This window comes from Mustela lutreola, chromosome 15 (assembly GCF_030435805.1).
Source record: "Mustela lutreola isolate mMusLut2 chromosome 15, mMusLut2.pri, whole genome shotgun sequence".
In the NCBI taxonomy this organism is placed as follows: Eukaryota; Metazoa; Chordata; class Mammalia; order Carnivora; family Mustelidae; genus Mustela; species Mustela lutreola.
Window position 1 is genome coordinate 10,465,678 of NC_081304.1, and position 12,622 is coordinate 10,478,299.

The window sequence follows — 12,622 nt, forward strand, 5'->3', positions numbered from 1 at the left end:
GAGTGTGGATAACATACCAGAAATATGTCCATATTTTGCATACCTGATCACAATTATTTCTCCTGGATGGAAGAAGGGATGTGTGATTAGTTTCTCTCTCTCTCTCTGAGTTGTGGGAGATGAGTCTCCCAGAGGAAAAGTAAGTTGCCCAGTATGACCCTGATAACGACTGGCAGAGTTGGACCCAACCTACCGCTGTGGGACAGGGCACACTCTAAGCCTGCCCTCCCTCGAACGTGAAGCTTCACAGCTCTCCTTTCCTCACATCTGCCATTTCAACCTGAGCCTGTCTTTCCTTACAAGATTTGCCAAGCCAGGCAAGAGTTACTTTTGCGTCGCTTGTACCTTCCTTGGACGAAGGCAAGAGTTAGACGCAAAGAAATCCCCTTTCATTTTAAAATCAGAATCAGTTTGTGGAAAACTTAAGTTGCTACACAAATTACTCCACACACCCCCCAAAGTGTTCACCCATAAAGGATCGCTGAGACCCCCAGAGCCCCCTTGTATGTCTTCAGGCCACACTCCTTTCATTGGCTGCAGAACATTGGGTTTTGGCTTCAGAACCCATAAAAAACAAGCCAATGTTACCGACATCAGACATTTGGGGTCAGACTACATAGCACAGAAACTTCCGTGTGCCAGAGGCACCTCAGCCGTCCATCCCAGAGGAGGACAACCACTACTGCCCACCTTAATCCCTACACAGCCCCTAAGGAGAGAAACAAATACCACAACACATTCTTCTACTGTAATGCAGACTCTAGCAATACAGCAGCACTCCATAAACTGTAAGTTTTTAAATGTAAAATATATCTTTTAAAAATAATAACATAGGGGCATCTGGGTGGCTCACTCATTAAGCGTCTACCTTTGGCTTAAGTCATGATCCCGGAGTCCTGGGATTGAGCCCCACATCAGGCTCCCTGCTCAGTGGGAAGCCTGCTTCTCCCTCTCCCATTCCCCCACCTGTGTTCCCTCTCTCGCTGTGTCTTTCTCTTGGTCACTTAAATAAATAAATAAATAAGCTCTTTTAAAAAAATAATAAAAATGGTAATATAAATGAAGCTTCTTCAAGATTATGACCTTACATAAGTGATCTTAGAACCACTGCAGCTGTTTAGCGAAAGTGTTTTTTTCTACTTCTTCCTGTTGATTTTTTTTTTACCCTTCTCTGCCAAGAAAGTTTACTACATTTTTCTTCTTTATTTTCCTTGTGTCAAGTGGAACTTTTTCATCCAAATTTCACTGCTCGGGCCCATATGTCTCTCCTTTCTTCTCCTTTTTTTTTTTTTTTTTTTTTTTAAGATACCACATAACAAAAATGTTTCTCTTATATTAATTTTGTTACTCAGGCAAAGTAAACCATCACTCCTCCGTATGTCATATAAAAGCCAGAAGAATAGTGACTCACTCATGCAGAGATTTTATTTAAAACATTTGCTCTGTGGTCAGAGTAGATTAAAGACAGATCAGGTTGCCCTTGCTGAGCTGGGTTAGTGAGAGTGAGAGATGTTGCCACTGGGTAGATAAACCACATGCAGCTTGTAGGACAGGAACTTCCCTTGGTCCCCCGTTTCCCTCCTGTGGGATTGGAACACCTGCATTCAGCAGACTCAGGTTTACTGGTCTGGAGAATGGGAAGCACCAGAAGTTTTCATCTGGTGACCAGAGAACTAAGATGGCTGGTGGAAGAAGGTTTGGGTTTCCCTAAGGCACCCGGACGACATGCAGAAAGAGGAAGGGGTGAACCTGATGGGGGAGGAAAAGAGAAAATAAAAAGAAAGAAACCAAGGGGGAGCACGGCGACAAGTTTCCACTGCTCTTTTTCTGTGCCAGACAGTCTGGAATTTTAAGTGATTGCAAATTGAGCAGCTCATGGGTAATCGATTTGGTCTCCACCAGTAGGGGTCAGAAACCCATGACATGCAAATAATATTTATACAATTGAAACAAGGAACAGATGAAGCCCGTGGACGAGAATGAAGCGCTGCTTTTTGATTTTTTATAAAAGCACAAATTCCAACATCTGAGACAGACACGGAGGGAAAAAATGGCACATGGTGGGAGCTTACGTGGGGATGGAAATCCATAGCTGTCAGGGCTCACAAGTCTATGTGATATTTAGCTCACGTCTACCAACCAGATGAACTCGTAAAGACCCACCAGTTAACTATGTGTTCAAGGATCCATTTCCATGTACACTTCTCTTCCTCCTATCTTTCTCCCTTTTTAATTCTTCCTTCAAGAAACTCAAAGCAAATCACCAATTTCTGTGCACTTTAAACATCTTCTGAGCTACTGAAGATGGGAACTGTCAATGAGATCATAGGATCTGCAGGTTCCAAGACATCCCAGTGGTCATTGGATTGGACCTCTGACTCAGGGCAGTAATCTTTTCTCTAGAATCTGTTGATACAGGGTCACCAAAGAAAGCCCAAGCTTGTGTGTTGCCATTGATAAGGGAACCAATGTTTTGTGGAGTGCCTAGTTTCAAAGTTCATGTATCTGTGCATTGAAGATGTATTTTTAAATACTTCTGTAAGTGTTTGGGATAAAGTAATGAACAGGGAAGTCATAAAATAGCGATAAGTGCAATTCAAGGTACTTAATTAGAATAATGATTTATTCATTTAATTAGAATTTGATGACTGCTCAGCTCTACATACTGGATGATTGAGGATGGTCTCTCTGAGGAGGTAACTTCAGGCTTCAGAGGGAAAAGTGTTCTAAGCAGAGGAACAGCTGAGATAAAGGGTCTAAGGGGGTAATCAGCCTGGCCTAGCGAAAGAAGAGGGGAAATTGGCAGGCCACATCAAGGGTATGGGAAGGCATAGCTGGAATGGTGGGCAGAGGCCATTCCACATTGGGCTTTGCAGGCCACGCTAAGGATTGTGGGTTCTACTCTAAGTGCAGAGCAAAGCTGGTGTTTAAAATTTTAAATTCAACAATTTTAAGCAGGGGACTTTAACACAGTGGTCAAGGATAGAGAATGGGATCTACAACCACAAGAACAAAGTAGGGAAACCATGACACGTCTATTGTGGGAAATCAGGAAGAAAGATTTCGATAGCTCAGATTGTGGTGGTAATCCTGGAAGGAGGAAGAAGTGTATGGATCTGGAGTAGATTTCAGGACTGGGGTTAACAGAACGAGCTAGGTCGTGTACCTCAAGGTGCGGGGGCGGAGGGTAGTAAGAGAAAGAAGAATTGCGTACAAGTCCAAGAGAGCTCATTTGAACCACTGAGCAAGGGGCAGTACCATTTAACAATCTAGGGGCTGACCAGGTTTTCAGGCTGTGTCGGTAACCCAAGAACTGTGCTTTGACCACATTCTGGTTGAAATGCCTGCCCTGTAGACAGCTGCCTATCCAAATCTAGAGCCAGATTTTTGAGGCATCTGCATTTGGTAAAACAACTGAGTTATCAGTAGGCTACCTCTAATACTGAAAGGAGATGTTCTCCCCTGTAACTACTACCTACTGGTCTTAATTCTGTCTGGAGGCTGGGGTAGAGGGAGAGCTAATGAATGCATGATGACCCTCCGAATTGTTGAAAGAATGAAAACCACAATTTACTACATAGCTGGTCTATGCCAAGTACTTGCATAGAATTTATTATTTGGACATTAGAGGATATATATAAGGGCATGCCTTAGTGCCTCAACTTTGTATTTTTTTTTAATTTCATTTATTAAATGTGCCTGGGTGGCTCAGTGGGTTAAAACCTCTGCCATCGGCTCGGGTCATGATCTCGGGGTCCTGGGATCAAGCCACACATCGGGCTCTTTGTTCAGTAGGGTATCTGCTTCGCCCCCTCTCTCTGCCCGCCTCTCTGCCTACTTGTGATCTCTCTCTGCGTCAAATAAATAAATAAAATCTTAAAGAAAATAAAAATTTCATTTATTTATTTGAAAGAGGGGGCACAAGCAAGAGAGAGAAAGAGAGAGAGAGAGCAAGAGGTGGGGGGGGAGGGGCAGAGGGAGAAGCAGACTCCCTGCCTCCCTGCTGAGTAGGGAGCCCTACACAGGGCTCTATCCCGGGACCCAGGAATCATGACCTGAGCCATAGGCAGATGTTTAACCGACTGAGCCACCCAGGTGTCCCTAGAGCCCCAGCTTTAAAGAAAAGGAATCTGGAGTGCAAAGAGGTTGTCCTCCAGGGTGACAAAGCTACAAAACGGAAGAGCTGAGTTTCAATTCAGGCAGGTCTGTCTGACTCCAGAGCTCACCATTACACCATACCTCCCAGGCCCAGATAGATAAACATGAGTGCCCTCAAGTGTTCCCCACACAGCAAGTCTTCCAGGACATTTTGCCATCCTGAAAGTCCTCTAGCAGCTTCCAACTTCAGCAAGTTTTCTCATTAAGTTTTGGTCCTTCCAATGAACATAGTTGATCCAACAGAGGAGAAGTACACCCATCCTCTGGTCAGACGCCTTCTTAGAAGGATGCTGGACACCACATTAGCACAACCACATCACACTGCTGGCTCATATAAAATCTGTGGTTAACTACTGTCTAGCCAAGGTGCCCACATCCTATACTTGTGCTGTAATTTTTTTTTTTTTTGCCTAAATTAAAAATGTAGAGATATTTGAAACCTGAGTTTTTTTTAAACGAAACTATTAGTTTATTCCTCCCGCTTTCTGTTGCATGTACAGGTCTGAGAAGTGAACCTTTTGTCTAGGTCCCACTCATTGGCTGAAATATATAAATCACAGAATCGAAATTTTTAAGATAATAAAAATAATAGCTAGGATTCCTTGTTTCAGAAATCACTCTAAGTCTCAGTTTTCTCATCTGTAAGATGGAAACCAGAACAGTAACAAGGAGCAAATGACATATGGTCTGTGAAATTCTTAGCTGTGAGGTCATAATTATCTATTGCTCAAAATCTTGGAAGAGCATCTTATTTTAAAATGATGTCCACCCTTTGATATTAAGCCACTCTCTGATCTAACCACGGGACACTGTGTTGAGAAAGTATACAGAAACCCAAATGAATGTGCCAAAAGAAGTTTTTTCATTAAAAAAAGAAAAAAAAGAAACAAACAACAAGAGCAAAGGACTTTAATATATAATGGGAGTTGGGCTGCTTTGGGTCAACGGAAATAAGTCATCGCTAATGTAGCATCCATTCTATGCCACCAAGAAAAAGAATTACCTTAGGAGCCCACAGGGCAAAGATCCTGGGGAAAGACAATGACCGAAGGAAGGTTTTAAAACTATCCCCTCCACCCAATCCCATATTAATATTCCAACTTATTGGTGCCCTGCCTATAGCCTATACTTCTGTCTTAGCTAGAATTCTCCAGAAGCAGACCATGAGATGAGACTTCAGGGATTCAAGTGCAAGCTGTGTCTTTGGGAGATGGTAGGAAATACCAGGAAAATGGAGATGTGAGTCAGAGGGAAAAAAAAAAAGAAAGAAAGAAAGAAAGAAGCTTTAAGTTAGTTACCACTGAGGGTAAACAGCCTGGTTTCTGCTGGGGAGCCGGGGGGGCCAGGATAGAATTTGTACCTCACCATCATGCCACCCCAGTTAGTTAGTGATATGTTAACTCCCACCAGGAGCTGTGTGGAGGGTTCCTTCCAGAATGCCTTGAGCACCAGACAAAGCTACTGGACAAATGTAAGGCAACTATCGTATAATACACGGTAAGAACAATGCAAGGTAGACGAATGTAGATGAAGTACAACAAAGCCCCCGACTCTCCCATAATCTAGGTGACCCAATGCGCATTTCCCTCACAGGATGCATGGAAAACAATAACCAGTTAACATGAGAGAGGTAGACCCCGAACAACACAACAGCACAACAAACAAACAAAACAAAACAAACAAAACGAAATAGACATTTCTCCGATGTCTCCATTTCTCCCAATGATGAAAAAGCACGTGAAAATCTGCTCAACGTCTTAAATTATTGGGAATGAGCAAATCTAAGGTGAGCTACCACTTCACACCCATTAGGATGGCTATTATACCCCCCACCAAAAAAAAAAAAAAAAAAAAGTAGGGGGGTATGATTACAAGTGTTGGTAAGAATGTGGAGAAACTGGAGCCCTTGTCCATTGCTTGTTGGGATGTAAAAATTCAACCACTGTTGTGAACAGGAAATTTCTCAAAAACTTAACCTAGCATTACTGAACGATACAGCAATTTCACTCCTAAGTATAGAAAGATGCAAAAGAGCTGAAACCAGAGGTGCCTGGGTGGCTCAGTGGGTTAAGCCTCTGCCTTCGGCTCAGGTCATGGTCTCAGGGTCCTGGGATCGAGCCCCGCATTGGGCTCTCTGCTCAGTGGGGAGCCTGCTTCCCCATCTCTCTCTGCCTGCCTCTCTGCCTTCTTGTGATCTCTCTCTGTCAAATAAATGAATGAATGAATGGAAAAATAAATAAAGCTGAAATCAGGGATTCCAACATACTTGGACACCAATGATGGAAGCAACCCCAATGTCAACAAATGAATGGATGTTACAAGCGTGGTATATACATACAATGGAACATTACACAGCTACGACAAGGACTGAAATTCTGACACGTGCTACAGCATGGATAAATCTCGAAGCCATTATGTTAAGAGAAATAAACCAGACACAAAAGGATAAATATCGTATTGGTCTTGCCTGAGGTACCTAGACTAGGAAAATTCATGGCGGCAAGAAATACAATAGAAGTGACCAGAGCTTAGGTGAAGAAGGAATGGGGAGTTATTGTTGAATGGGTACAGAATTTCTATCTGCGATGACAAAAATATCCTGGAAATGGATGGCAGAGAATGGTGACCCTACATTGTGAATGTACTCAGTAACACTGAATTGTACACTTAGAAAAGCCTAAACTGGTAAATTTTGTTATGCATATTTTGCCACAGGAAAAAAAAAAAAAAAGAGTTAGGGGTCCCTGGGTGGTGTGGTCAGTGAAGCACCCAGCTCTTGGTTTTAGCTCAGGTAGTGATCTTAGGGTTGTGAGATTGAGTCCCAGATCAGGCTCCACACTCACCATGGAGTCTGCTTGAGATTCTCTCTTTCCCTCTCCCTCTGCTCCTTCCCTCTACTCATGCTCTAAATAAATAAATAAATAAATCTTTTCAGAAAAGGTTAAAACAAGTGAATTTTTTTTTAATTAAACATTGAAGACTAATTTTTTTTTAAAAAAGGGACCTTTGGGACCAAATGGCACAGCACATTACAACTAGGACCTATGTCTTCCACAAGAGACCATGTTTTCTGAACACCAGAAGCTTCAGTGATTAAAAGCACGAGTTTGCAAAAAATCACATTTCAAGTGTGTGAACATGCAAATTTTACTAAACCAGTAACTCCCATACTTATAAGCCAGAGTCCTCTTTCATTAGTGTTATGAACCGAATAATAATATGACCATTTTCTCTCAACGTTCTGTCACTATTACCCCATTCTTGGTCAGAATTAGCAAGGAATCAAGTCTAGGGTAGCATGATCTTTATTTCTTGCTAAACTCTTTTTGACTAGGAATCTATTTCCAAAAACTTCATAAGGCAATAATTTCCCTACTGTTCAACTTTCTCTATGGCCTCCTCCCTCTCTCTCTCTTTTAGCCCTTTATAAAATTGGTAAATACATCTTGTCCCGTTGAAGATATTTTACAGCGAGTGTAGGCTTTTGCCACAAGGATGTTCCAATGGCAAATTCTGTCCACCACCCAGCAGGACAGTCTCCCACTGCCAATCCCTCTGATGTGAGCCTGAGCCTTCCCCTTGATAGCAAGTATCAGTAAATCTGTATTTGAAAGATATGGCTTAGGAAACAGTGGATCTATAAATGCTGATTTGAAAAGATGCAGCTAGTGACAATGAGGAGAAAGCCACCCGGCTTGGTTGGCATGCCTTCTTATAAATACATTGTTTCCACTATAAAGATAATGCATATTTATGCTAAGAACTCAAACAGTATATAGAGGTGTATGGTTAAAAGTCATTTTCACCCATTTTCCTCAGTCCGGCGAGCGGATAAGCTTGGCCACTGTCCGTCAGATGGCAGGACCCCATGGGGGCCCGAGTGCAAATGTTTGAGGAATGTTAGACCTAAGGCAGCATCTCCCAGCCTTGCCAAAGATGCCAGTGCCTCCAAAGTGGCATAGGAATAGCATAGGGAAAGCTCTGAAGAGACCAAAAAGGCTGGGTATCTCGGAGTTAACTAGTATTGACTGATGATGGGAAGAAACTGTCCCCTTTGTTTCCCCCACGTCCACCGGAAGCCACGACCTTAGACCTTGGTGCAACCCCCATGAATGCGGGTAATGGAGATAGACAGAAGAAAATAACGAGAGAGACTGAGAAGGGCATCGCAAGAGTTACTGAGCTATAATTCTCCTTGGGCAAGGGCCAGAGTCCGTTAACTTGGTTCAAGGAAAATGTTTAAATACAAAATCTCATTCACACTTGGAATTTTTTTTTTACTAGATTAATGCAAAGTGATTGGGTATTGAAGATTATAGAGAAAGGAGAATGCACAAATATCTGAAAAGCTTTAAAAAGGATAATTTTAACATATATGAAACACTTCCATACATATTATCCTTGTACAGTGATGATACTACTTTTTGGAGGACCAATCCTATTTCCATACATATGTGACTAGAATAAAGCCAATGTTTATCATCTATTTGAATTAAAACATTCCATTGTTTAAATGACCATTTAATAAACAAGCCTCAGTTTAAGGTTTTATCTAACTTATTATAATTTTATCTTTAATTGTCTTAATCTTACCACCTAGCTTGACTGAACCTTGGAAATTCCCTATTAAAATCTTACCCAGTACAAGTGTCCCCTCCTCCAACCCCCTTAAACAAATGGTCAGTTTACAAAACACGGCTTGCACAAACCAAGCCACAGCTTTAATGGATATGGCGATTCTCATTCACAAGCACTTTCTTCATGCCATGGTCAGTATAAAAAGGTAAACAGTATAGATCCCAGGCAGGAAATTTTGAATTAAATTAGGAACACATGACCATCAGGAATGACTTAAGAAAACCAACAGAACGGATGAAAAAGGAAAGATAAAGGAAGTAGTTGGGAAAACAGGTTAACAGTATTCTTAAAATGCTATTGGTAAGGAAAAGGTAAAAAATGAAAAGGCAAATAGCCATCCTGAATCTTTTGGGGCTAAGAAGGACTTTTCCAAGAAAGCATTTGGAGTGAAGGCCCAGAGATCTATCACCCACTCGTGCATGGAGGTCCTAGCTCTGCTTATACCCTCTTTTCAGGCAGTGGGTTCAGCCAGCGCTGAGGGTCTAATTCTGAACTTCTCGCCTACATGTCAGAAATTTTGGATCAAAGCTGTATGATGGACAATGTCCTATGTCAAGTTGGCTAGACCAGGGGTCCCAGTTGCTTGGTCAAACACAAGCCTAAATGTTGCTTGGAAGGTGCTTTGGAGATGGGGTGGACACTAAAACCAGAAGACTCTGAGAAATGCTGTTCACCCTCCATAATGTGGACTGGACTCATCCCCTCAGTGAGAGGCCTTAAGGAAAAAGGTTCTGGGAGGGGAAGGAACTCAGCTTCCAGACTGCCTTTGGACTCAGGACTACAGTATCAACTCTTCCTTGGGTCTCCAGCTTAGTAGCCTACAGATTTTGAACTTGGCAGCCCCTACGATTATAGGAGCTCATTTCTTAAAAGTCTCTTTATACCTATCCACTGACTGATTCTATCAGCTCTGTTCTACTGGAGAAGCCTGTCTAATACAGACTGCTTCAGAGTTAAGCAACACTACAGCATCTAAGGGCATTTTCTTCCTTATCAAAGAGAGCCGCTCCAGGATAACTTGACTATCCTTCATGTTAGACTGTTTTCAGACCAATGGGAGCGGTGTCCCACCTGTGTAATTTTAAGTAGCTGAACACTGACTCACCGAGAAGAGATGTAGAGGCAATTTCCCAAAGCTAAAATGTGGAGATGAATGTTACTAGATGCTGAGAACCACAGCAGAATATGGAAAGGCCCCTCCCAAGTAAAAAGGTCCAAGTTCAGATTCAAGGTAGCAGAGTGACCTAACATCTTCCAAAAACCCTGTTTGTACTGAGTGATGGGAGGTAGCTACAGCATAAGATATTGCAGTGAGAAAGGCTTGTCTCTTCCTTGCACTAATCTTGCCCATCTATTTCATTTTTAGAGAGAGTGTTCTGCTCAGCCAACTAGCATGAGGTCAATTAAATCCCTGAAGACTGGATGATCAAGATTGCACTTTGACTTCTTCATTTCAATTATCCAGGACCCCAAATGTCCGTGACTAATGAAAAAGGGGATCCTGTTACCAAAGTTCCTATCTCAAGGAAATGAAAATGATTACTGGCTTGCATGCCTGTGGGTACTGCCCTATAGTAAAGCCAAGAATTTCAATTCCAAGTGGTCAAGTTATACTGTACGCTTCAAAGTTATGGTTTCTACATGGGATAAAAAAAAGGGGGGGGGACAATCCATCCAAGATTACAGCTGCTAATCTCTAAATAAACAGTTCAAATAGAGGCTAGGGTACAGATTCCTCAGAATGAACGCAGGGAGGGGTATGTTGGGCTTTAGGTTGGAATACAGAAAAAGGGTAGGATTCATCTCAGTGGATAAAGGCAATCAACAAAACACAGAGATACAACCATAAATAAGTCATAGATGATCAGGAACAAAATATGCCCGTTTGATCTAAATGAGGAGACTGGGGAAAAAGAATGAAAGGTAACAATGCAGAGTCTCAAATGTCTAATTGAAGATCATCAGCTTTATTTTGTGGGAGACGTAGAGCAGCAGAGCTTGTGGTGAGTTCACTGTCACGTGTACAGTCGGCTGGAGTTGTCAGTTCTTACTTCTTCCTTGAAATAAAATCATGTGTCCACAGACCTTCCTGTGTAACTGGGCCATGCTTCCCAGTGGAGAAGGCAGGATACTCATATCTGCCATTTTATACCTTGGGCTGGACCATGTGACTTGCCTTGAACAATGAAATATTAAGTAGCATGACTCCTACAGAGATGTGAAATGTGCCTGCCGGCATTGGTTTCCTTAGATGTCTTTCCATCGCCATGAGAAGAACATCTACCAGGTAGCCTCTGATCCTAAAAAATGAGGTACATGAAATAAACCTGAAATCAACACATGTAGGAAGTCAAGCATCGGCAATCCTAGCTGAGCCCAGCAAGGCCACCACTGACGCACAGACATGTGAATACGAAACATATGTTTGTAATCATTAGAAGCCCCTGAGGTTGAGGGCTCTTTGTTACATGGCACTACTACAGCAGCAACTGTCTAATAAAAGTTAAAAGTGTGATTTTGGAAAAGTCAGTTCATCATGAGGATAAAGAACAAACTGGAAACAAGAAGGTGATTTAGAGAATGATTGCAGACACTCTAAATATATTTTTGTTCCTCCAACACAATAATCTATAATGTTTAGGAGGTCGCTGTTCCAAATGGGTGGCTTCTAGGGTAAGGAGAGATGGAGTGAATCCCCTATCTAATCCACGCTGTACAGACAGCATGAGCAAGAAATGAATTTTCACTGTTTCTTAAGCCACAGAGATTTAGGGCCTGCTTGTTTCCTCAGCATAACTCAGACAACCCCAGAACAGGAAGGAAGTCCCAGGATTCATTCATCAGTTTTTGTGCTTTCCCTCTTCTCTTTTTTTCCCCTTTCTGCAAACAGTGATATCTCCTTTTTTTTTTTTTTCTAAAGATTTTATTTATTTATTTGACAGAGAGAGATCACAAGTAGGCAGAGAGGCAGGCAGAGAGAGAGAGGAGGAAGCAGGCTCCCCGCTGAGCAGAGAGCCCGATGCGGGACTCGATCCCAGGACCCTGAGATCATGACCCGAGCTGAAGGCAGCAGCTTAACCCACTGAGCCACCCAGGCGCCCAGTGATATCTCCTTTTAAAGTGTCAAGGTGACTAGAGCAGGTGCAGGCCAGGATTGAGTCACATGTCCATGTTTGGGCTGTAAGAGAAGGCAGAACAAACTAGAATCTTGTCGATACCGACAGTGGGAGACAGGCTCTGACAGCCATGAAGAAGGTGGGCAGAAGGGCTTTGAGTCGGCAATCCAGAGATCCTCCAAATGCAAGATAAGATGCTACCTACAGGGCGCCTGGGTGGCTCAGTGGGTTAAGCCTCTGCCTTTGGCTCAAGTCATGATCCCAGGGTCCTGGGACCGAGCCCCCCCATCGGGCTCTCTGCCCGCCCCCTCTGTCTCTGCTTGCCTCTCTGCCTACTTGTGATGTGTGTGTGAAATAAATAAATAAATAGAATCTTTAAAAACATATAATATACGATCTACACTTCATATCTCAGCCTATTGCTTACTGCACGCACGCTTACTGTATGACAATTTCTTTTCATAGTTTATAGATGTTATTTTCCTCCCATTTTACAGAAAACAAGTTGGGACCTGGGGAAGCTAACTGGGGATCACAGAGCGAAAGTAACGTATCTAATTAAGTCACCCCCGATCGGAGGTTGCAGAACACAGGTTTGAACTAACTCAGGCCTGCCTGTCTCTATCTGAGCCCCTTGATCCAAATGATAAATACTCCCTCCCTGTGAAGATATCAGCCCCTCCCCATTCTTCAGGGCGACCAGACAGCCA